This window comes from Giraffa tippelskirchi, chromosome 4 (genome assembly GCF_054371585.1).
Source record: "Giraffa tippelskirchi isolate mGirTip1 chromosome 4, T2T-mGirTip1v1.2.pri, whole genome shotgun sequence".
Classification (NCBI taxonomy): domain Eukaryota; kingdom Metazoa; phylum Chordata; class Mammalia; order Artiodactyla; family Giraffidae; genus Giraffa; species Giraffa tippelskirchi.
The window spans coordinates 191,753,495-191,778,321 of NC_137278.1; the positions used below are offsets into that span (position 1 = coordinate 191,753,495).

A 24,827-nucleotide genomic window follows, 5' to 3' on the forward strand; every position below is an offset into this window, starting at 1 on the left:
GGTATCACCAAAAAAGTCACAAGATTTTTTTTTTTAATTACATACAAAAATTAATCTTGGGGGAGGGATGGATAAAGTGAATTATGAGCAGTTATAATTATATATATGAGAATGTAAAGCTTGAAGTTGCCAAAAATTAAATTTAAACTAGAGGGGACCCACTGCAATTTCAGTTGAGTTATTGGAAAGGGAAGGTTAAATTATAAAAAGGTGAAACTATTAATTGATTTCTGGATTAACTATAGGTATGAGTCAGTCAAGCAGAGCATATGTTAGTGGTAGACTATATATAGGTCCTGAGGTGGATACCAAAATTTAGGAGCACGGGTCCATGCCCTTAATGAGGATATGAGAATTTTAAGGGAGCTATATACATATGCAAAGATAAACAGTTATCAGACAGCAGGCAAGGGCGTCGTTCATGGTATGAAGGAGAAGGAGATTGGAGGAATGGGAGATCTTTTTCACAGAGGTAGTAGAATTTGACCCTGACCTCAAAGGATGGTTAACCTGTGTATGGAGGAAAGGAAGGGGAGGGGCAGGGGGCGGCCATTCAGCCATCCCTTCATTCAGCAGATCTGTTTGGAACCTCGACTGTGTGCTTGGCACTGTTCTCTGAACCCAGCAAAGAGTGGAAAGTAAGATAAGGTATTTGCCCTTATGGAATTTACATTCTAGTGGGAGAAGGGCAATAAACAAGTAAACACTTCATGGAAAATCTGATGTCAGAGAGTGATGTCTTGTGAAAATAGGAATGATCAGAGACAAGGAAATTACAGAGTGCTAGTTACAGCCCTACTTATTCTGTGAATGACCTGTTTTGCCTGTGATATGCCTGGTGAATAATGTTAATGATTTAACTTTTTAATATTTATTTGCAGCCCAAACCAATTTGAATAGACAACTACACAGTTATTGACTCCATCTTTAACCAATTTTTAAAAAGAAACCTACATAATACTTTGTAGATTGAAGCATGCAGGCTTTGCGTTTTCAACTCCTCGTTAACAATTTTTATGCAATTCTGCTGCTGTTGTCTGCTAAGAACCTCATGTTTTTGTAGTGAGGTTAATGTCATTCTTTCCAGTTTACTTAGAGTTGTGATGTATTGGGCTGTATACTTAGGTATATTCTCCATTAGGAACAGTAATCACAACAGTGCTATAAAGGGAAGCTAAACTCCAAGGACAATTTGTTTTGATGATACCTTGTATGAGAGCACACAAAACTGAAGGTGGACAGAAAGTATAAGTCGGCTCTTCGGCTTAGCAGAAAATGAGGTCAGGGGTGACATTCCCTCCAGGTCTCGTCTGCGTGGTACATTTGGGCTGCGTTGTGCTCTGTGAACTTAATCATTCTCCTTACAGATGGTAGGGGACTTAGTGGTCTCACTGGAAATATTATCTTAAACTTAGGACTTTTACTGTCTTTCTGCAGATAGTAGACCTGATACAAAAGTGTCAGTTCTGAAATGGGGAAGTCTGGACTCTGCAGTTGTCTGTCAGGTTTTGTTGTTATTGACAAGATGTCCTTTATAGCGTCAGCTAAAAAATTTCTTAGTGACTCTTTCATGTGTTGGAACACTATTTATGAAGTACTTCTTAAGCATTCTTTAAGAAATGTGTTCTCTCCTTCTCTGCTTTTTCTGTCGTTTTAAACTTAAAAAAAAAAAAAACACCACCACAACAAAAAAACTTTATGAGTGGAATTGAGGTAAAGGATTCCAAAAAGGATTTATGTGCCTAAGAACCACATCTCTTAAAATTTTCTATATGCATCTGACCAGTTTTCATCTACAATTCATTCTGACACACTTGGGATAAACCTATGGAAAAGAAAACAATTTTCAGAGGAGGTGGGAGATTCTTTAGCCTTTCCTTGATTTCCTCCTGAATACTCCATTTATTTTTATTTTTTTTAACTTTTTATTTTATGTTGGAATATAGCTGACTAACAATGTTGTGATAGTTTCAGGTGAACCGTGAAAGGACTCAGCCATACATGTACATGTATCCATTCTCCCCCAAACTTCCCTCCCATCCAGGTTGCCACATAACATTGAGCAGAGTTCCCTGTGCTCTGCACTAGGTCATTGTTGATTATCCATTTTAAATATAGCAGTGTGTATATGTCAATCTTCAACTACATACTCCATTTAGAAAAGAATTGTAGATGTAAATGCTCGGAGTCTGTGATGTATATGATAAAAGCTAATGTGATGTGTAATCTTGAAAAGTATTTGGGAAGGACAGTAGAATTCATATGTTTTAATGTCTGGGTGAGGGGTGGGCCAAATTACAGGTTTTGCACTATAAATTGTCATGTATGTGGCAAGGTATTAATATTAAATTTGTCCATTCTTCCCCTTAAAATTAATGGGGAAAGTAATATGTAGAGAAGTATATGCTGCTTATTGTTTCACTGAATAATTATACACAAAAATACTACAGCTCATATCCTAAAATGTGCCTAGTAGAATTGACTTTTTTGACAAATGTTTGCTGAATAAATTCAGTTGTCACAGGTAGTTTATTTTGATGATATTTGCATTCTATTTCTAGCTTAGAACACTGTTTTTTTTTTACAATTATCTTTTCATATTTAATTAATTTATTTTGGATGTGACATGTGGGATCTTAGTTCCTTGACCAGGGATCGAACCTGTTCCCCCAGTGTTGGGAGCACAGAGTCTTAAAACCACTGGACCACCAGGGAAGTCCCAGAGCACTGATTTTTGACCTCTGAGTTGAAACCTGCAGGTGGTTGCCATCCAGCCTTTTGGCTCCTGGGCTTGTTTGAGCTACACTGTCACTCTGGAGCCCAGACCCTGACCTTACCTCCAGCCTGCCTGACCGTGGGGCTGACCCAACCCCATCTTTTCCCAAAGGGCAGCTGGTGGTTTCCTGCAGTCCCTGCGCTTCCCGATCCGCTGAGTGTGTCCTCTTCTGGGCACTTCTCAGAGTACTGAAGTGTCCCCAGTTTGGCCTTTTCTGTGGTGGGTGTCTCTTGTTATTTTTGTCTGTTGTTTTATTGGAGAAGAAGCACATTTCCCTGGAGAATAGTTCCTGATTTTGTAAACCGTACATGTATATAGAGCATGGTGTCATTTCTCCTTCCTTCTTGTCTTTAGCTGAAAATCTTGTATTACTTGTAACTGAATTGTTGAGAATATTTTGATCCTACAGAACAACTAAAAACTAATGAAGACTTTTTTTGGGGGAGACAATCAGGAAATTAGAACATGGAGTATGTTTTAGGTTGGAGAGGGGCATGACAGCCCTCTCTAGTGTTCTTGCCTGGAGAATCCCATGGACAGAGGAGCCTGGTGAGCTACCATCCATGGGGTTGCAGAGAGTTAGATATGACTGAAGCGACTTAGCATTGCATGTTTTAGGTGATATTTAAGAATAAAACTACAAAGTTCATTTCTGTGTTAATGGTATTGGGGTTATGTTAAATTCTCATCTGTTAAAAAGATACATATGGGAGTATTTATAGATGAAATGATGCCTAATTCTTGCTTTTAAAAACATCAGAATAGGCATACGCACACATAGGAAATGAAATAATATTGGCAATTTTTTGGTAATTTTTAAGGGTACATGGGGATTTGTTACAATTTTCTGTACTTCTGTGTGTATTTGGAAATATCTGTAATAAATAGAATATACACATTACCAATTATAATTGTCAAGGGCTAAATTTAATACAGTAAAGTTATGTGATTGGACATTTGAGCTAATTGACTAATCAAAAAATCTCCACTTTGCATTTTCTGTAAGTTCTGCCTTTAGCAAAAAAATTTAAGAATAGAGAATTTTTTAGAAATATGGTCACAAGGTTAAAACTCTTAACTTTGAGATCTTGCAACAATAACAGTATACCTGTTGTATACTGTATCAACTGTTTTGACATATTTTGTCTTTTATCCTCAGAACAAGACATGAATAACCCATTTCACAGATGAAGAAACTAAGACCTTAGATTAATTTATCCAAATCCCAAAGCAAGTGGACCTGGAGCCGAGACCTTCTGACTCATTCTCAGGTGCCTGTTCTCTTATATACACACACATATAAGCCCTCTTTTTTTTGTAGTGTTGAAAACCAAAGGTTTTCTAATATTTTGGTGTTGGGACACTTTTGCATTCTTTACAAATTATTGATGCCCCAAAGATCTTTTGTTTATGTGGACTATATCAATATTTAACATATTAGAAATTAAAAGTCTGAAATGTTTTAAAATACTTTAAATTCACTTAAAAATTACAAACTCATGAAAGGTTAACATGAATAACGTATTTTAATGAAAAAAGTATTTTAAAACAAAAATACAGTGATGAGTGTGAGATGGTTTTATGTTTTGCCACTCTCTAATGCATTGCTTAATAGAAGACCACTGGAGTTTCATAACTGCTTTTGCATTCACCCTATTGTGATATGTTGCTTTGTTTGAAACATATGAAGAAACTCCTTTTATATACAGATACGTAGTAGAGAAAAGGTGGGGTATTTTAGTGTCTTTTTCATGTAATTGTGTATATTCTTTAATATATCAAGACTCAGCAAATAATAGATTCTTGTTTTTTTTCCCTTTGCCTCTTTTTTTTTTTTTTTTAGAAAGGTGTTCTTAAGAGTTAGTTGTGGTGTTGAATCTGAACATTGTCAATGAATTTTTTGTGCTACTCCATAACGGAAAAATCTCTTGGTCCATCTTGCTCTTTGGATGGATCTTTGACTTTGTGATTTTATAATATTGTACATTGGTCATTTTAAAAATGATCGTTGAGTTCTACAGATCTTTCAATGTTGATACATTTGATTACACAATGTTGATCAAATCACATTCATTAATACAACCATTAATCTCATCCATAAAGTCTTTAGAATTGAGGAGCAGTCAAGATTTTGGTATGCAGTTCAAGTTTTCCAAAATTCTAATTTTTTCTTGAAAACTCAAATTTTATCATCAGCAGCAGGTATTGTCAGTTTTTTCCTTGAAGTGTCAGGCTCACTGTATCTACTTTAGAGAAAATGTCTGCCAAGTACCTAAGTCTGAAAAACTATATATAATAGCCAGCCATTCTTTCAGCAGAAATGGTATTCTGTGGAAAAGTGTGTAGTTCAGCTCACAACTCAATTGCATAAATGCTTTTCCTTAAGATGGCCATTGTATTAGGTATGTAGAAATGCTTTTTGTACATATTAGATATGATGAACTGCTCCCATTTCATCACATGGATTGTTAAAATGATCAAGTTCTCAAGAGTGAGATTTAATAATTAATATCAAGGACATTGTTAAGTGAAACTGGCTTTTTAAAAATGATTGATAGGAGAAAGAGTAACATGGAAACTTATATTATCATATGCAAAATAGATAGCCAATGGGAATTTGCCATATGGCTAAGGAAACTCAAACAGGGGCTCTGTATCAACCTAGACGGGTGGGATGGGGAGGGAGATGGGAGGGAAGTTCAAAAGGAAGGGAATATATGTATACCTGTGGCTGACTCATGTTGAGGTTTGACAGAAAACAACAAAATTCTGTAAAGCAATTAGCCTTCAATAAAAAATAAATAATTAAAAAAAAAATGATTGATAGGGACTTTGCTGGTGGTCCAGTGGCTCAGACTCTGTGCTCCCAATTCAGGGAGCCCAGGTTCGATCCATGGTCAGAGAACTAGATCCCATATGCCATTCCTGCATGCTGCAACAAAGACCCTAGTGCAGCCAAATAAATAATATAAAATCAATATTTAAAGTGATCGACAGATAGTGAAGAATGTAATTCCTGCTAGTACAGTTTGGACCCTTGCCATAATTGATGCTGAAGTACCAGCAGTTTTGCCCTTCATTGCTTTTGTGCCATCAGAGGAGATATCAGCATGGTAGTTTCAGGGTAAATCATGAGAATTTGAAATTGCTGATATAAACTGGTACCATGTTCTAATATATTTTTAGAATAGTCTAACATAGAAAATCTGTAGCAATAAAATAATGTTTCCATCTTAGCTGATTAACTTGTGGGGGAAGAAGGAAATATGCTATTGTGTGGGATGGAGCCATGTGGTCCTGAAACCACAAGGGTAGAAGATTAAGTAACCTCGGAGAGTGGTGGGTAAAGGGTAGACACAAAGGAGGAGTCGATAAAAGCGCTTTTGTGTGTGTGTGTGTGTGTGCTCAATTGTGTCTGACTCTTTGCAGCCTTATGGACTGTAGCCTGCCAGACTCCTCTGTCCATGGGATTCTCCAGGCAAGAATACTGGAATATGTTGCCATTTCCTCCTCCAGGAGTCTCCCAGCCCAGGGTTCAAACCAGCGTCTCCTGTGTCTCCTGCATTGGCAGGCAGATTCTTTACTACTGAGCCACCTGGGGAAGCCCAAAAGTGCTTTATAGCTTACAAAAAAAAATGAGCATTGGTTGTTTTTTTTTTTTTTTAAGTTAAGAAAGCACTGAACCTACATACATCATTCATATAAATCTATCTATTCATACTTATTTTTATCTGTGCTCAAAATCAGAGTACTCAGCCATTTTATTCCTTGAGTGACAGGAGGGGAGAGATGGTAGCACACTTGAGAGAAGAGGTGTTTGTGGCTGTTGCCTGTTCTTTCAACCAGGGAGGCTGGGAGTGGAGTAGATGTTAGTGATCACAGAGCTGGTGTGGGCAGAGTGGAGATGAGTGTTGGGAGCCAGAGGAACATTGTGGGGTGAATACAGAAAAAGGGGACCTAGGAAAGTACAGAGGTGGGTGCAACTGGAGTCATGGAGGTGAACATGTATTTGACAGAGTTCCATCAAAATGCAGTTAAAATAACTATTGAAATAGCTGTACTGGGTAGTCTGACTTTTAATGTCTTATCAGTATTCAAATTCTATTATTATAACCTGTAATGGAGAAAACAGCAATGCCATGAATTTGGTGTAGTGCTGGTAAGTCTCCAGGCTTCCGTTACAATCATCTGTATGTGAAAATATTGACTCGGCCACTTTGGGGGATGTAAATTCAAGAATGAAATTTTAATATTTAATCTTTTACTAACAGTTACGATTAAGGGCTTTCCTGGTGGCTCAGTGATAAAGAATCTGCCTGTAATGCAGGAGACCTGGATTCGATGGGGGATGTAAATTCAAGATTGAAATTTTAATATTTAATCTTTTACTAACAGTTACGATTAAGGGCTTTCCTGGTGGCTCAGTGGTAAAGAATCTGCCTGTGATGCAGGAGACCTGGATTCGATCTCTGGGTTAGGAAGATTCCCTGGAGGAAGGCATGGCAACCCACACCAGAATTCTTGCCTGGAGAGTCCCATGGACGGAGAGCCTGGCAGGCTACAGTCCATGGGGTCACAAAGAGTTGGACACAACTGAAGCAGAGTTATGATTAAAGAAGTGGAAGAGTTTAGTTCAGATAGATCTTATTCATCAGTTTGTTATTTATGTGGTACTCATTTCCAAAAAGGATTTGAGATGGCAGAAGGAAGGATCAAAGTCATAATCAAGAAAAAATATGATTCGAAGTCATGTATCTTTCCCTTACGTTTTGTGTACTGATGACCTTTATTTTAATAGGGTCATTGTTGAGATGTGCTGTAACTATAAAGTAATTGAACTGGTCTCTGTTAATTATGTGTGGCTTCTCAGGTGGTGCTAGTGGTAAAGAACCCTTTTGCCAATGCAGGAGACAAAATGAGATGTGAGTTCAACCCCTGAGTCAGGAAGATCCCCTGGAGAGACCGCTGGCAACCCACTCCAGTATTCTTGCCTGGAGAATCCCATGGACAGAAGAACCTGGAGGGCTGCAGTTCATAGGGTCGCAAGGAGTTGGACATGTCTGAAGTGACTTAGTATGCACACATGCTGTTAATTATGCAGGAGAAATATAACACTGTCTTTTTTTAGTGGCATGTGTATGGGCAGAATACACACTTTTAATGGGAGTGATGTGGCAGGAAAATTACAACAGGGCACCAAAGATTTTGTTTTATCATTTTTTTTTATTTTGGCTGTGCCATGCTGCTTGTTGGATCTTTGTTGCCTGACTGGGGATCAAACCCAGGGCCCCTGGCAGTGAAAGCGCTCATCCTAACTACTGGAACGCCAGGGAACTGCCCGGAAAAAAATTTTTTTTTAATTCAGTACTGCTTTCAGCAGTAGTTGATCGAAAGCCATAGAAGAGGCTTAAACCGTAAGCCATTTATTACTGTGTGGTTCAGAGAAGTTCAGGGAATTTCAGAGGTAGGTGGTCTCAGGCAATTCAGCTCCTCCGCAGTGTCCTCGGCCAGGTTCTCAGCCATCTTTTGCTTGTTTACTTACTGCCATCAGGTCACAAAATGGCTGCCTCAGTTGTCGGTATCACATCTCTTTCCAAGGCAAGAAGGAGGAAGTAGACAAGAGCAAGCAGTTCCTACTCCAGTGCTTGCCTGACGGGGAACAAAATCTTTCCCAGAAGCTTCCATCCCCTTTTTCTCTGACGTCTCGTTTGCTTGAATTGTCTGTGTCTGTCCAACAGGAGCGGGGACTGAGGTTGGTGTAGCGCACGTCGTGTGTCATCTCCTAGGCTTAGACACTGCTTGCTGTCCAGGAGGAACTGGGACTCTTAGCAAGTTTGAGGGGAGGAGATGTCTCTTGGGTGATTGGCTGTGTGTCTGCCACACAGAGTAGTCAGCAGCTCGCTACAGCACCTTTCCTGGAGTCCAGAGACTATTCTGTGTGTGTTTCCTTCTTTCTCACAGATTCCCTTTTCTTTCTTATTCTAGTGGAAAGTTACACAGACCTGAATCCCAGTTCGTTGTGGAGCTAATTTAGAGATAGTTAGGTCTTAGCTTCCTCAGCTGTGAAAAAAGAATATCTATTTGATGATCTTGGAGGTGCCTTCTGGTTCAGACATTCTTATCTCTCCTTGTGTTCCTGTCTTTTGATCATTTCACATTTATATATATATTTTTTAATCAAAAAAGTGGACAGGATTAGAGGATATAAAAGTTTATGGTGTTTTATAGTCATCTTGATAGCTGGGCAGTGTCTCTAATAACAATCTTGATGGTATAGAAGGTTAAAGCTAAAATTAGGTTTTGGCTTTTTGGCAGTTAAGTAATGTGATATTACTTATGCCCCAAATTTCCATTGAAGGTGGAAAACTAATTGCATTTTTATTTTAATAGGGGACATATCCATGTATGTACAGAATCTGTACTCAACATAGCCTCAGTACCATGTCCTAAATTTAAGCACTAGTGATTAAAACCTGGTGGAATACCCCCTTTTGCTTGTTGGGCATTTGTTCTTATTTGTTAATCATGTTTGCACTGCATATTTGCCTTAGATAAAGTTAGAGGACAACTAAAGGAGAGTGATTCCCTTCATTCATGGTAGCAGCTCGACTCGACTTGAACAAGGCAGAACCTTTGTCTCATCTTGAGATAGATTCCACTGTGTTTCAGAGAGGTGACAGTCTGGCTCCTCCTATAGAATTCCATCAAGATTATATGAATTTGGATATACTGTGAGTTGAAAATCACATTCTCAGCTCTAGAAACTTGCAAAGCAATTAAACACTGCTTATAGAATAGGCTCTTGAAATGTTAACCTAAAAATGAATTAATCTTCTGTCCAACAGAAGTCTTACAGAAGGATCGCAATGTGGTTTATTGTGGTTTATCAGTATTGGGAGACCCTGAAGATAAACATTATTAACTCTGGCATTTAAAGGGGCCAGAAGTCATTTGCAGTTTGGAATGTATTTTTAAGAATAAAATGGGTGTATGTGTATGTATTTAACAGCTGCTTTAAACAACTTTAGGGACAGACAGCATCTAATTTCATTACTCTAGAATATCCAAATATCAGAAACTTTTCCTTCCATTGAAACCCTTTTAACTATGTAATTAAAGCGATTGTTTTCATTTTTCATTTTGTGGATGACTAAGAGCCTCGTTAATGTAAATATTCAGGAAGCTTGATTTTATAGCTTCTTGGCTTTATAACCAACAATAAAAATCACATACAGTGGAAAACCCCTTCTTCCCTTGACTGCAATCCCAACTGAAAGACAAACTCAAGAAATTTTTTCTGGCGGTGGAGTGACCTGTGTGGCTGGCTCTTAGATGTTGCCAGTGGCCATCTCATTAGAGGATGTAATTAACAGGATGTTAATTTAAGGCCATACGGTATTTGCTGGTGGGATGGATTTCCAGTTACCAAGTGTTAATCAGTGTGGTATCCACTACCAGGAAGTAGTAGTTTTATACAAGTTCTTAATAAAAATTATTGTGAAGTCAGTGGAGATATTTTATTATACAAATGACCTTGGTTCATGTATGGAAATGAGCACTTTGACTTCTGAGTCCAGTAGGCTTTTTTGGTAGACAAAAGATTCATTCTTTTTGCCAGTGGTCGTTGGCACGTCTCTGTCATTGGTATGAACAAGTCTTACTGAGTGACTTCCGAAAGTGAGGTATTAGAAGAGATGCAAAGAAGTGTATGTAGCCTATGACCTTGGTCATCAAGGAGTTTATATCAATACTTGTTACCAGCATCTCTTTAAAAGAAAAACAGCCATTCTTTTTTTCTTTCTTTGTTTTCTTTTTTAAAAAATTGTGGTAAAGGCAATGTAAAATTTATCATCGTAACCATTTTTAGGTGTATAGTTCAATGTTGTTTTGTATACACACATTGTGGTGAAACAGATCTTTAGTACTTTTTACATCTTCAAAATCTGAAACTCGACACAGTGCAGAGTATTTGAAATCTCCTTTCTCCCTCCCTCAGCCTCTGGTGGGCCCCATTCTGTGCTCTGTTCCCATGAATTTCACTATTTTGGATAACCTCATATAAATGGAATCATAAGCATTTATCTTTTTGTGACATATTTTACTTAGTGTAGTGTCATCGGGGTTCATCCATGTTGTCACATGTGACAGGATCCCCTTCCTTTTTAAAGCTGAATCGTATTGTATTATCATTGTACGTGTAATCATGTTTTGTTTATTCGTCTGTTGATAGACATTTCGGTTACTCTTGGCTATTGTGAATAAGGCTACTGGGAACACGTGTGTACAAATATCTCCTGGAGACTATTTTTAGTTCTGCTGGATAAATACCCAGAAGTGGAGTTCCTGGATCATACGGTAGTTCTGTTTTTTAATTCTGTGAGTAAGTGCCATACTGTCTTATATAGCATTTATACCATTTCATGGACTCCCCTGGTGGTTCAACTGGTAAAGAATCCACCTGCAACGCGGGAGACCTGGGTTCAGTCCCTGGGTTGGGAAGATCCCTTGGAGAAGGGAACCGCTACCCACTCCAGTATTCTAGCCTGGAGAATTCCATGGATTTTATATCCATGGGGTCACAAAGAGTCGGACACGACTGAGGGACTTTCATACCATTTCATAATCCCACCTACAGTGCACAAAGGTGGTAATTTCTCTACATCCTTGCCAGCACTTTTTTTATTTTGTTTTAATAATGGCTGTTCTAAAGGTGTGAGGTGATATCTCATTGTGGTTTTGATTTGTATTTCTTAAATGATTAGTAATGATGGGCATCTTTTCATCTACTTGTTGACCATTTGTGTATCATCTTTGGGATAATGTCTCAGTTCTTTGCCCATTTTTTCGTCAGTTATTTAATTTTTTATTGTTGACTTGTAAGGCGCCATTTTCTTTTTAAAATATGAATCAGCAGAGTAGAACTGCTCACAGATCAGATGGTAATTAGTGCAGGGTTCAGAAATGCAGTGAGTGGAGTGGTGCAACAGCAGAGGGGTTCACCCATCTCTAACCATTATTTGTGCAGTCTGTTCTTTTTCTTTTTAATATTTAGTTTTTGTTTGGCTGCACCAGTTCTTAGTTGTAGCACATGGAATGTGGCGTGTGGGATCTAGTTCCCTGATTAGGGATCTAACTTGGGCTCTCTGCATTGGGAGCAAGGAGTCAGCCACTGAACCACCAGGGAAGTCCCAGTGCAGCTTGTTTAATTGAGAGCTTTTACTCCCAAAGAGGATTTGAGGCCTCAGATTCATCCTCCTCTTCCTCTCATCCTCCTCCTCATTACCTGTAAAACCAGTGGATGGACAAGATGATAACTGAGGTGTCTTCCAGCTCTAAAATACTGAGTTTTGAGAGTACTGCCTTTTACCAACTGACCTCTAGGTAGAGATCTCAAATCTCCTCAGAACCTCATTAACGTCTGACTTCTAGACTAAGAAATCTTTGATGGCTAGTAAGAAGCTCTCCTCCAAAGGCCCGTTGGATCTTTGCTAACTTTTAATCTTACTCCTTCAGGTCTTTATAGTGTGGTGTCACCCCCAGATTCTGGGCCTACAGGTCAGTTTGTTACCTGCTGCCGCGCACAAGTCCTTCCGTGGGCATGTGGCAGGGTGCTCAGGCTTGGACTTTGCCCTGAGATATACAGCATTGTTGTTTTTTAAGCCTATTCACAGTCATGAGGAAATAGGAGCCAAAGTTCATTGGACAGTGTATTTGTTGTTGTTTTGAACACAGAGCAGGCAGAACTAGTCCAAATCTGGTGAATTCTCATTTTGGTAAAACTAGCAACATTTCTGTGTTAAGTGCTAGGTTTAAAGAAATATTACCCAACTGATATGTTTATTCTTTGTCTGTGGTTTTCAGTGATACTTTGGTAATAGTTTAAAAAAAAAAGAGGCAATGTTGATTGTGGTGGTTGATGTTGAAGATTACCATAGACTCTGATATGACTTGCTTAGGATTACTTTTAGATTTCAAGTACTTGGTATTTTAAAAATATTTTGTATCTAATAGATACTGTCTGATAGATATCCAGTCTTCAGGGAGCTGATCTTAGTTATTAATATTTGGAGTTATGTTATTTCCACAAGACACTGTGGACTTAAAATAACTAATGGCAACAGTATCCTATGAGGTAATAAGGTAAACAGGCAGAGTCCAGTAAACTACACAGGAGTGGGTGAGGAATATGCGTGGTGACTCAGGAAGAGTGAGTTGCTGATAGTGCTTGCAGTAGAACCCAAGATATCTAGCCCAGCAGTGTCTTTGTCCTCCAACACCTGTGGCATCTCCTTTGCCTTCTGGCTTGTTGTCAGGTCTTGATGGGACATTGATGGAATCATTCCGTTTTTTTGCCCAAAATACTAAATATAGGTGTGTGAGCACGGAGGTAACACAGGGACTGAGGCAGCTTCAGAGAGCTACGTTGTGAGAAGCTACAGAAATGTTCAGAGCCACCCAGGGTCCTTCTTCTTTTTCTTCTTTTTTTTTTAATGTTTATTATTTGTTTATTTGGCTGCATCAGGTTTTAGTTGCTTCATTGTACCTGACTCTTCCCGACCCTATGGACTATAGCCCACCAGGCTCCTCTGTCCATGGGATTCTCCAGGCAAGAATATTGGAGTGGGTTGCCATGCCTTCCTCCAGGGGATCTTTCCGGCCCATGGATTGAACTCAACGTCGCTTATGTCTCCTGCATTGGCAGGCGGGTTCTTTACCACCAGCACCATCTGGGAAGCCCTTATCTGTGGCACATGGCATCTTTAGTTGCAGCATTCAAGCTCTTAGTTGAGACACGTGGGATCCAGTTCCCTGAGCAGGGATCAAACCTAGACTCTCTGCACTGGGAGCACAGAGTTTAGCCACTGGACCACCAGGGAAGTATGCTGGTGTTAGTCTTAATCCTGATTATACAGTCCGCTCAAGGGTTGAAAATGCATTTTGTAACATTATGATGATTTCATAGCAAAAGTTTATCGAGGCCCTGAGGGGCTTGTCATCACCATCCCTCTGATCATCTCATTTAATTATGAAAAAACATAACCACCAGGAAACAGGTAAAGTGAAAAGACAAAACTAACGTGGTTTTCAATTAGTAGGCCAGAATCCATTAACATCATCATTATCAAAAGGGTGTAAGGCTTTCCCTCCAAATAGTAGCATTTCATGAATTTTATAATATATAAAACGATCAAGTTTTCATTATTCATCCATTTATTTCTGTTGCATGGGAAATGTAACATTTCTATTTACTTTGGTTTCTGGTTTTTTAAAGTATAAAATGTTACTGTTACTACCACATTAATATCATTTATTTAAAAAAGCGTTTGATGGTAAATCTGTTTTTTTTTAAATTTGGAGTGTAGTTGCTTTACAATGTTGTTAGTTTCTGCTGTACACTGAAGTGAATCAGCCACAGGTATACATATATTCCCTCTTTTTTGGATTTCCTTCCCATTTAGGTCACCACAGAGCACTGAGTTCCCTGTGCTATGCAGTCAGTATCAATATTTGCATCAATATCTTTTGTAATGGAAGTTCTTTTTCCTTCTAGATGCTTCAGAATCCACATACTAAACATCAGAGTGATGCATGTGGCTCTAAGACTGTGATTTGGTCTTCCATTTCTCTGATCTGCTTTGTATTTTGTGGGGAAAGACTTACTAGGAAGTGTGACTGAAGGGATCATAGAGTTTGGGCTAGATGGTAGCATTTAGACTATCTTCAGACTTCATTTATCCATGGAACTTCTAATCTATTATTAGAGTAACGATTTGATCATTAAGTAAACTTTTCTAATTAAATAGGGAATATATGTATAAAAATGTTTTGATAGCTTTAAATCAGTTAATATAATTCATTTCATTAACTCTAAAAAGGTAGAAAAATCATGACTATGTCAGTCGATTCAGACAAACCATTTGTTAAAACCTATTTCATCATAAAAGAACTCTTAACAAACAAGAATAGGGACTTCCTCAACATGAGCCAAATTCTGTTGAGGATGCAGAGTGAATAGAACTTTCCTATGTTGCTGGTGGGAGTACAAAATGGTTGGCTTCTCCAATGGCTCAGTAGGATAAAGAATGTGCCTGAAATGTGGGAGATCTGGGTTCAATCCCTGGATGGGGAAAATTCCCTGGGAGAAGGAAATGGCTACCCAAATCAGTATTTTTGCCTAGAAAATCCCATGGACAGAGGAGCCTGGTGGGCTGTGGGGTTGTAAGAGTCGGACAGGACTTAGTGACTAAACCACCACCACTGCCATCACAAATGGTCCACTATTGCAGAAAGCAGTTCAGCATTTTCTCATAAAGATAAGCACACACTTATCATGTGACTCATCAGTCCTTCTCCTAGGTCTTTACTTAAGAAAAATGAAAACTTAGGTTCACACAAAAATCTGTACTCAAATGTTTATGCAGCTTTAGGAATAATCACCCCAAACTAGAACCCAAATATCCTACAACTAGTGAATGAATATATACTTGGTGGTACATTCCTGCAAATAAACTGTTGATAAATGCAACAACAGGCATGAATTTTAAAGGCAGCATGTTAAGTAAGAGAAGCCACCGTCAAAAGATAATAAGCTATATGATTCAATTTAAGTCATATTCTAGAAAGGAAAGCTATAGGCATTGGAGAACAGGTCAGCTGTGGCCAGGGTTTAGGTGGGGAGAAGGTGCTGATTACAAAGGAGTGGCGTGAGGAGATTTTTCTGGGCAGATGGAAGCGTTGTGTCTTGGTTGTGGTGAGGGTTACATTATACATCAGGTCAAAAACTCATAGAACTGTACACCAAAAAAACATGAATTTTGCTTTTTATAAATTAAAAAGTAATATTTAAAAAAAGGTAAGTTTAGATACTAGGTCAGTCTATGAAATCTGTATTTCTGTGTAACAGTAGTAACCAGAAAATGAAATTTTAAGAAAGATGACATGTATAGTGAGAACAAAAAAATATCGAAACCTAGGACTAAATCTAATGAAAGATATCTAAAATCATTATATAAGCTGATTCTAAAATTTATATGGAAACACAAATGGCAGGAATAGTCAAAGTAATAATATTGATAATAAACAAAACTGCCGAATTTATACTGTTGGATATGCAGTGTAGAATAAACAAATGGATTGATGGAATAGAACAGAAAACAGAAGCAGATCCATGTCTGTTTGTTTGTTTTTTTTTAACACATGTATATAAAAGTATGTGTGTGCATTTGTGAAACTGAAAGTGATAGTTGCTCAGTCGTGTCCAACTCTTTGCAACCCAATGGACTGTTAGCCCACCAGGCTCCTCTGTCCATGGAATTCACTAGGCAAGAATACTGGAGTATTGATCAATACTGTAATGATCAATACAGTAATGATCAATACTGGTTGCCTTCTCCTCCTCCAAGGGATCTTCCCAACCCAGGGGGAACACTGATTGTGGGAATCATGAATTAGTACAACTGTTTTGAAAATTGGTGATATTATGTTACAGCTGAAACTTGCACTGTGCCTCTGACCCAACAAATCCAGTCCTAGTTGTTTACCCAACAAACCTGTGCTTATGTTCACCAGAAGCCACGTACAAGAATGTTCATGGCATAATTCGTAATTACTCCAAACTGGAAACGACCCAAATAGTCCATCAGTATAAGAATGGAGAAAGACGTTGTTGTATATTCAATGAAATAACGTAAAATAGGAAAGGCTATTGCTATTGACAACACCATGGGCTGAAACACAATGTTGAAGAAAAGAGTTCAGACACAAAAGAGCTCAAAAACAAGCAAAACTAATGTATTGATAGGGTCAGGATAGTGGTTACCTTTAGGATGGGAGATTAGTTGACTGGATGGGATGTGAGGCCAACTTCTAGAGTTTTCTACTTGATCAGGATGGTAGTTCCATGAGTATGCTAACTTTTTAAAAGTTCTTTGTACATTCATGATTTTTATGCCTTATGGAAATATGTTATATTTGAACTTAAAAAGTTTATGAAAAGAAATATTTTGAATTAACCATAGGAGTGAATGGCATCCAAGATTGTATTAGGTTTGTTTTACATTGATAAAGTTCATATTATCAGTGTTTTAAGATAGAAAATTATGTGTATCTACAGATACAAATAAATAGAGCTCCATAAATAAATACAGAGAACAGGCTTAAATTCTTTCCTAACTAAATCAAGACATTCCTAGGCTTCTTGAGTTTTTTTTGTTGCTTTTGTTGCTAGGGATAAATCCATTCTTCCTGTATCCCTGTTTTTTTTCTCTTCACAAAAGAATACACTGTTGGAAACTATTCTATATCAGTACCTATAGATAGACATTTTTCTTTTTTAGAGCCCTGTGGAATATAATATATTTAGCCTATCTATCACTCATTGACATTGAGGTTGTTTCTGACTTTATAATCACAAACACGTTTCAATGAACAGTATTTCACATAAAACGTACTTGAGCAAGTATATCTGTCTAGGATAATTTATTGAAAGTAGAAGTTTTGGATCTTACAGAATGTATGTGTGCATGCTCAGTTGCTTCAGTCATGTCCGACTCTTTGCAACCCTGTGGACTGTAGCCTGCAAGCAAGAATACTGGAGTGGGCTGCCATGTCCTCCTCCAGGGGATCTTCCCAACCCAGGGATTGAACCTGAGTCTCTTGTGTCCACCTGCATTGGCAGGTGGGTTTTTCACCACTAGTGCTGCCTAAATTATTTTAAACTTTTTGTTCGGAAATAATTTTACACTTAAAATATCAGCATCTACTGGTAACAGTTTGCTCTCTCTGCTTTATCCCTTGCTGTCTCTCTTTACATATATATGTGATACATTTTTCCATTTTCAAATAACTTGCGCACATCTTGGCCCTCTGTCCACAAGCACTTCCCTGGGTCTTCAAAGAACAAGGACATTCTTCTACCCCCAGTAGAGCCCTCAAGCCCAGTAAACTAGTGTGGACTTCATACCTCTGTTCAGTCCATTTCTGTTCCCATCATGTCCATCAATCCAGCAAGATTCTTCATAGCATGGTCTCCCTCTAGTACAGGATGCAGCTGAGCATCAGATGCTGTGTTAACTTGTCACTGATCTTTTTAGTTTCCTTTTATTTGGTATAGTCCCTTGGCCTTTCTTTGTCTTTTTTAAAAAACAACTTTATTGGGATATAATTCACATACCATAAAATTTATGTTTCCAAAGAACTTGAGATAAAGCTCACAACTATAAAATTTATACTTTTAAAGTATACAAATTAGTGTTTTAATATATTGACAGAACTGTGTGACTGTCACCACTATCCAACCCTAGAACATTTTTATCATCCTCAAATAATCCCTTCCCATATTAGCAGTCACTCCCCATCACCCTCCTCCCTGCCTTTTGTGTCTGGTTCCCTTCTCTTAGTTTAATGTTTTCCAAGTTTATCCATGTTGCAGTTGGTATCAAATCCATTCCTTTCAATGACCAAGTCATATTCCATCGTATGAATATAGACGTATAGACTATATTTTGCATATCCATTCTAGTCCATGGGGTCGCAGGGAGTTAGACATGATGGAGTGACTAAAATACACACATTCATCAGCTGAAGCACTTTGGGGCCATTATAAATAATGCTGCCATAAACAGTCGTGTACAGGTTTGTGTCTACATGTTTTCCATACTCTCATATCTAAATTCTGACCTAGGTTTCATGTCACTGTAGACTCTCTAGATCTTTCTTGGCCATTGTTTCCTTTAGAGTTTGAGATGGATTACGAGTAGTTTCCACATCCAAAACCCACCATTAAGGAGGGCTGACTGTATCTGTTGTACAACGTCATTTTATTTAAGGGACTTGAGCATCCTAGGATTTTGGTATCCACAGGGACTTCTGAAACCACTCCCTGTGTTTACCAAGGGATGCCTGTAGTCAGAAAAACAATTGCTAGGGGGACATGGACTGGGCAGTTTTGTTTTTTTCAAGTGGCCTGTAGACTGAAAATCCTGAGGACTGTAGGTCTAGACAGCTAACTTCTCTTGTCTGTGACTATTTAGATTGCCCAGCTCCTGAGTGCTTATGGCCTTTTGTCTACCTTACAGGACCTTCCAGGAAAATGGACTAATTTTAATAAATTCCTCTTTTTTATTCTTCCTGCTTACACTTTGCGGGTGGACAAAATGCTGCTGGACAGAAGTCAAGTCAGTGTAATCTTGTCAGATAACTGTCAGAGTTGTAAAGCGGGTACCTCCCATTCATTCTTTTCTGTGTTTGTATTTGCTTTGGGGAAGGGGACTGTTCGCACCTGGGGTCTGAAGGAAGATGAACCACCTCTTCCCTCCCCCCTTCCCATCTGCTAGGTCAGTACCACAGTGAGAACCAGCAGCCTGTCTGTCTCCTGAAGATGAGTTTGTTTGTATTTCCTGGCAGGAAGCAGCCAGTCTCAGGGACCGGCTGAAAAGAGGTTGCCTCCAGAATTCGTAGAAGGGTCTTCTGACTAGTGACATCACTGCTCCCCCTAGACTTCCCGGAGCCACAGGTTGTTTGCGAACTTGTGTAGCATCATCAGAACTGGGGTAGGAGAGCGTCCAGAGTAAATATGTGCTGGTGGGATCCATCGCTGCCTCCTTGCTGACCCCCAGAAGTCATCCCTGCAAGTCCTCCCATGTCCTCCTCTTGGAGCACCCCCATCCTGCTTAGCCTGGCAGATATTAATACCTGTGTACAAATTTTCTTTCTATGGCATTGCGTTTAATTGTGTGCTCCCCAGGTACCTGAGCAAAGAGGCTCACACAGACTGGGTGTTCAAAAACTTGTTCCATGAATGAGCCCCGGGGAGGCCCGCTGTTCAAAGGACACAGCCCGTGAGCACTTCCTCATCTGGTTTCTTCTATTGTTTGTTAATCAGCTATATCATGAAAAAAAACTCTGGACTTTTGGTTGAATGCCACTTTTTTTTTTTTAAGAAACTGCTGGCAAACCTTGAAATGGGTGGGGATATCCTTTATTTAATGTAATATGGATGGTTTGGCTGGAGGCCCAATTCTTGGTGTCCATCATCAGCTTATTTAATGAAGTTTTGCAGGATTGAACTGGAGGGAGAAGTTACAAAAGACTGTCTCTACTTGCAGTGGTGACTTGCCCTTGCTGCTGCTAAGTCGCTTCAGTCGTGTCCGACTCTGTGCGACCCCATAGATGGTAGCCCACCAGGGCCCGCCGTCCCTGGGATTCTCCAGGCAAGAATACTGGAGTGGGTTGCCATTGCCTTCTCCAGTGCATGAAAGGGAAAAGTGATGGGAAATTTCCCGGGTGGAGATGTTTAACCTGCGCTCACTGGTTTACAGGTGAACACTGAATTTACCTTGTCTCCTCCCAAACTTTAAAAACCTTTTCTGGATATATCTACATCTGAAAAAACAGGGGAAAAAGTTGGAAACTGGGTTGCTTCAGCCATAAGCTGTTTGATTAAGCCACAGTAGGAGTCTGTGTCTCAGCACATCCTCCGGGCCCTTGGTTGGGAGTCGTAGTGAAGTGTGCTCCTTTATTATTACTGGAATTTGAGACACTGTGGCACTGACAGCTTGATCTATTACTGATAATATATCCAGAACATCAGGCCTCCAACAGATGCTATAAAACACATACCTCAAGAAATAGGTCAGATGAATGACAGCACTGTGTACATCACTGTGTTTCTCCTTTGTTCCCTTTTAAACTCTGCCTTCCAAGTGGCCTGTCTTTTGTGACCCCTGGGAGTAGGTCAAGAATTCACCTTTAAGTGTTTGTGTGAAAAATACCGATGCCTACACCCTTCTCCCTAGAGGTTCTGATTTATTGGTCTGAGGTACTTAGGGATAATTAAGAGTTGCCCAGGTGGCTCAGAGAAGGAAGTGGCAACCCACTCCAGTATTCTTGCCTGGAGAATCCCATGGGCAGAGAAGCCTGGCGGGCTGCAGTTCATGGGGTTGCAAAGAGTCGTACACGACTGAGCATGCACACACACACAGGTGACTTCATGTGCAGCCAAGGTTCAGAACTACTGTATTAACCAAAATACTTCCTGCATTGATCCTGTTTTAAGTTACTAGCTTTTTAGTGAATGTTCCAATGTACAAATATGGTTCTTTCACATACTGTATTCTCACAGTGACTCCATGACGCAGACAGACTTCTGCTTCCAGGGTTCCTCATTCTTCCCTAGTGTTGTGTGAGGGCTTGTTGCCTCACCGTCTTGTTCTCCACTCTGTACATGGCTGTTTGTGTGACAGGCTAGCCTTGTGGTGAGACCACTTCTCTTGATAGCCACATATGTCAAGCATTTAAACGGGGCGTGTTGTTCTTCATCTTTTGAAATCTATTGCTCCCTTTCTTCTTTGTTTTGGTTGCACCATGAGGCATTCAGGATTTTAGTTCCCCGACCAGGAATCAAACCCATGTCCCCGTGCGCTGGGAGTGTGGAATCTTAACCACTGGACCACCAGAGAAGTCTCTGAAATCTGTTGCTTTCTGTGCCTTTCAGGAGCCCATTAAAATTTGCCAAATGTTTGGTAAGCTTTGTAGCGTTGTGGAAGGCTCTGTCATAGAAACTCAAGTTTCTGTTCTACCATTGATGAATTGTGTGACTTTGGGCAAATACTAAACATTTTGTAAAAGGGATATTATTAACCTACTAGAAGTCCCACATCAGATTAAATGGAGGTCCTGCTTCATGTGATAGTGGAATGGTCTGGCTGACTGCCTGTTCGTCCTCTGTCAGCTGCTACTGTTGCCATTATGTACACTTCGAACACAGCTTTCACACAGTTATGCTATCAGTGAGAGAGACTGAAAATCAATTCAGTTCAGTTCACTCAGTCTTGTCCAACTCTTTGTGACCCCACGGACTGCAGCATGCCAGGCTTCCCTGTCCACCACCAACTCCCGGAGCTTGTTCAAACTCATGTCCATCGAGTCGATGATGCCATCCAACCATCTTATCCTCTATCGTCCCCTTCTCCTCCTGCCCTCAATCTTTCCCAGCATCAGGGTCTTTTCCAGTGAGTCAGTTCTTCACATCATGTGGCCAAAGTATTGGAGTTTCAGCTTCAGCATCAGTCCTTCCAGTGAATATCCAGGACTGATTTTCTTTAGGATTGACTGATTTGATCTCCTTGCAGTCCAAGGGACTCTCGAGAGTCTTCTCCAACACCACAGTTCAAAAGCATCAATTCTTCAGCACTCAGTAGGTCTTAACAACTCATTGAAAGTGAACATTGACAGACACGAATGTGTCTTGAGGACATTGTTTTTCAAACTTAATAATGTATTTAAAAACAATCCTAAGAACCTTCTGGGGCATTTGTCAAAAATGCAAATTCCCAGTCTCCACTCCAGACTCTGAGCATCAACTTCAGGGGTGGGGTCTAAGTGATTATTTTTATCTTTTTTTTTTTTTTTTTTTTTAAATCAAGCTCCTAAGTAATTCTTGTGATAAAACAGAAGTGAGAAGTTACTCTCTAGAAAATTGAATATGGTAGGCACTCAGTAAATGAACACATCTATTCCACTAACCCATTTAATCTTTCTTTCTATAGTTTTACAGGTTAGTCCTCAGTCCTAGAATTTGAAACGAGCACTTTTTGCAGGAGAAAAAAATGAACGTTGATTGCACTGTGCTTAGTGCTCTGTGATGCTTACACGTGCTAATAGCAATTGTGATAGGTTTCTTTTAAACTCATTTAGGAATCTGGACAGTGGGATAAAACAGTAGAGCTTTATGAACATTATCCTTAGGATATATTCCATAGACTGCATTTTAGAGGAGATGGTGAAATTGGATATTTTGGTTTTTAAGTCATTGAACTACTACTTAACAGAATCCTGTGGTCTGCTTTATATTAAAATCACTTGTGGCAAGTCTGTTATATTTGTAGTCATTTTGCTTTTAATTTTAGTTTTGAATATGTGGTCTTTGATACTGAAGGTCATTTGAAAAAGGAACATAGCCCTGTACTAAAACATACATACTTAGGTTGCTTTGTCTGCAATACATTTGAATGCCGTTTGCCTTGGAACACAGTTGTCATAGGGATAGGTAACTTTGAAAATCTCTCTTACGTTTTCATCCTAATAAGTTGCTGTTGGATATATCCCATGATTCTGTTAATTATGTTGGTTAATGATGCCTACAAAATAGTTTTCACTTAGCTGATATAGAGAATGGCTTCCCTGGTGGCTCAGTGGTAAAGATTCAGGATCCCTGGGTCAGGAAGATCCCCTGGAGAAGGAAATGGTAACCCACTCCAGTATTTTGCCTGGAGAATCCCATAGACAGAGAAACCTGGTGAGCTACAGTTATGGGGTCGCAGAGTCAGACACGACTTAGTAACTGAACAACAACAACAGTCTAAATCATCAGGGTATTTAAGGGCTAATGAAAATGTAAGATCCCAGAGTAATCATCTCTACTCAGGATGACCACACTGGAAATGTTTTACCTCTCTCCACCAAAATGAAACTATTTTACAGTAGTAAATAATTAAAAGATTTTAAAGGTTGACTAGACACCTGAGTCCATGGGTGACTACCTCAAAGCAGTCTTGAGCACTTACGATTACTCATTACAACAGCAACATACACAGGGCCTTGGCAGATCCTCCCGAAAAAAAAAATGCATTAATGATAACGGGTAAACCTTAGAAAGGAAGAGGCTTCGTTTTAATCAGGAAGAGAGAAATAAAGGTGACTATGAAGAAGAGAGGGTGAGAGGGAAACGTCAACATATAAGGGCACAGACGATGCTGAGAGGTGATGATGTAAGAGTCAAATCATAGGGAAGAGCTAGAAGGAGGAAAGGATGAAGTGGAGAAAGGAACTATGGAATGAGGATAGGCTCAGTCTGACTCCCATCTGGGGAGCATCTGGGCTGCTCTGCGTTCTCCTGGGCTGTGATTATTCAGCCCAGGTCTTGGCCCCGTTACCCGCTTTGTCCTGCAGTGCCCGAGACACGAGCTCAATCCCTGGGTCGGGAAGATCCCCTGGAGGAGGAAATGACAACCTACTCCAGTATTCTTGCTTGGGAAATCCCAAGGACAGAGGAGTCTGGGCAGGTTACAGTCCATGGGGTAGCAAAGAGCTGGACTCGACTGAGGGACTGAGCACAAGCAGCTTCCTGATACGGCAACTCCCTGGGCCTCAGGAGGGGAAGTGAGAAGACAGATTCAGTGACTCAAATTAGCCCAGAAGCCTGGCAGGATGCTGCTGCCCCTTCCCTGGCCTCCTTCCCTCTCATTCTTCCTTACCTGGTAGCCTAACAGTCCCAGAGGGGAATCTTCCAAACTCCGGGGCTGGCAGAGTAGTGGGAATCATTGTCTTGGAGCCAGCCTTGGAAATCCCTTACCACAGAGGAAATTCTCTGCTCACCATGCTGTTTGTGGAGCCATTGTCCAGGGGTTACCCTTTGTAACTTCTGTGTTGTGGGATGTAAAGTAGCTCCTCAACACTACTGCTTAGTGATCACATCAACCCTGATGCTGTGTCCTTGTCAGGGCCGCTTACTTAAGGCCTGAGATGCGCTGATGGTGAGCTCTTCATTTTGCTGTTCAGTTGCTCAGTCATGTCAGACTCTTTGCCACCCCATGGACCATAGCCCGCCAGGCTCCTCTGTCCATGGGATTTCCCAGGCAAGAATACTTGAGCAGTTTGCCATTCTCTTCTCCAAGGGATCTTCCTGACCCAGGGATTGAACCCACATCTCCTGCCTTGGCAGGCGGATTCTTTACCACTGAGCCACTTGAGAATCCTCGATCTTATCATGTTCTTAGTGAAATAATCCTTTGATGTTACATAATCACAGGTGAGGAAACAACAGGCTGGAGGATCTCTCTCTCTCTCTCTTTTTTTTTGGAGGATATATCTCTTGTCATGACATTTTTACATCTATGTAAAGGAGCTGAAATTAGGAACAAAGTCTCCTGAGTTCTGGGCCACAGGTTTGTTGTTGTTGTTTTTTAATAAAAAAAGTCAGTGCACCCTAAAGCCCACTTGTTTCTGAACTCCTAGGGTTAGTTTTGGCATCCACGGGAGAAGAAATCGAGCT

The 24,827-nt window shown here is 39.8% G+C and overlaps 1 protein-coding gene across 3 annotated transcripts in view; it reads left to right on the forward strand.

Annotated features, from left to right (window-relative positions):
• DUSP16 (dual specificity phosphatase 16) overlaps nt 1–24,827 on the forward strand; it is an 84,214-nt gene that overhangs the window by 3,325 nt on the left and 56,062 nt on the right. For all 3 annotated transcript variants that reach the window (XM_081589292.1, XM_081589290.1, XM_081589291.1), the window contains one exon: nt 3,936–4,047. The gene's annotated coding sequence lies outside the window, so the exon portion shown is untranslated. The remainder of the gene's footprint in view (nt 1–3,935; nt 4,048–24,827) is intronic.